Source organism: Lepidothrix coronata, unplaced genomic scaffold (assembly GCF_001604755.1).
Source record: "Lepidothrix coronata isolate B3197 unplaced genomic scaffold, Lepidothrix_coronata-1.0 Scaffold142, whole genome shotgun sequence".
In the NCBI taxonomy this organism is placed as follows: Eukaryota; Metazoa; Chordata; class Aves; order Passeriformes; family Pipridae; genus Lepidothrix; species Lepidothrix coronata.
Genome location: NW_016690322.1, coordinates 1,309,249 through 1,311,294, shown reverse-complemented (window position 1 = coordinate 1,311,294; position 2,046 = coordinate 1,309,249).

The following is a 2,046-nucleotide window of genomic DNA, read 5'->3' as shown; positions in this document are numbered from 1 at the left end:
CTATGCTAAAAATCAACAGCAGTCCCTGATTTCTGCTTTTTTCAGTATTTTTTGGAATAACCTTTCATTCACTTACCTCTGTGCTACAGAGTCACCCAGCACAGGTTCAGCATAGGGAATTGTTTTCACTCAGAAAGAATGGAATTTTGGAAGAGGAGGTCAAAAGATTGTCTTTATTTAAAACACAGCCTCTCGTGGGCTGTACAACATCCAGCAGTTCAGTGAGCTGTTCTCATGGCTACAAGAATCCTTACTCTTAACCATTGCTCCAAGTTGGTGCCTCTTGTAATTGAAGAGCAGCTGTCAAAGGAAAGGGTCTCCTGTTGGGTGGGTGTTTGGTGGAGTGGTGTTATGAGGAAGCAATAACTTGTTTGCTTGCTTAAAAAAATTAGAAGAATCCTCTGAGATATTCAAGAACCAGCAGTAGGCCAAGAGACTGGAAGAAACCTGGAACACAGGTTGGAGCCATCCACAAACCTATACCTAGAATTCATAAACATACCCTCATGACAAACTATTAAAGCATTTATGGCCTAACATAATTAATCTTCTGTAGGTTTCTGTTCGAAGAGAAAAGGTGGAGAGTTTACAGCTGCTTGTAAGCACCTGTTTGCGAATCTGCTGTAGATTCAGTAGGATGTCTTGACCTGTGTTTTGCAGAAAAATAAGTTACTGTTTCAAAAATAGGAACTGAAAACTCCACTGCAAGACGGATGTTTACAAGCTCTGAAAGCCAGCCATCAGAGACAAAGCAGGGGCCAGCTAGAATGTACTTTAAAAGCACAAAAGCTGTTGAAAGCTGAAAATGTTGGCTGAGTGCTCCACGCAGCTGACGTTGGAAGCATGAAGGCAAACTGATGCCACGTCCTTTGCCTTGGGACCGGTTTTAAGCACAGAGCCAGAAACCTGCTTGCTCCCACCACTAAGGAAAGCTGACATGGAAATGGGAACACCATGAAAACAAACTAATTAAACATCTAGTGAAATAGATGTAATGCTGTCAGATGTTAGGCAAACAAAAGTCATTTTTCAATGAGAACATTGCCACTATTTAGGGCTGAATTTTCAGCTGGCACAGGGTACCCTGTCAGCCTCTACACAAAGGGAACCAGGCATTTGTTTGCCTAATTTAGACAATTAGAAGCACAATTACCACCCTACCTGCAAATTGTAATCAGTTTAAGCTGTGCTGGTGCCTTTATCAGCTGATCCATACACTGACTTCAAGTACAGAGCCTGACTACAGTAGGACCTACCCTCTGCTTTTGAAGCTAGTTATTCTATATAAAAATACATATGTGTATTTCTATATATATAAAAAAATTGTACTTAGATAAGTGAAGCAGCCTTTAACTTTTACCCTACATAGGGAGGTAGAGTGCAGATACTTTATACTGGTGAAACTGAGCAATTAAAGTTCTGACCTTTATATTACCGTGGATAACAAGAGGAGAAAATCTTTACTCCCCATCCTCTCTCTTCCCCCCAGCACCTCAGTTTCATTGAGGGCTGAGGAAGAAGGAAGAGGCTCTTGACCTAATGCTGGAGAGCCCAGCTTTGCTGCTCAGCTTCCCAGGAGCACTGTAGATCCCATCCTGTTTTGGGGCAAGTAAAACCCTGTGCCTACCAAAGCCCAGAAGCAGCTTGTGTTCTGCTTCACCTGCTCAGGTTTCCCAGGTACCTGTGAAGATCAGAAAAAGGAGGACTTTATGCACTTCTCTTCCCTCACCTCCTTCTCCACCCAGAGACTGAGGAAGGCACAGCAGCCTGGTAAGACACTATCAATTTATTAATGGATTCTTTAAAATGGGCTTGACTGGAATATAAATAGTGCCACCTGAGCTCTTGGAGATTTTGGGTTGTGTGCAGTTAACAAAGGTAATGTTTATTTGTCAGTGTTTGGAGATGCCAGTTGCCTCTCCTAAATACTCAACTTGTGTCTTTACCCAAACCATCAGTGGTGCATTGGCTGTGTTGGATTGTGAGCTCCTACATGCTTTCTGATGCTTTGTGATGGCAAAGATGGTATTTCAGTAATTCCTCCAA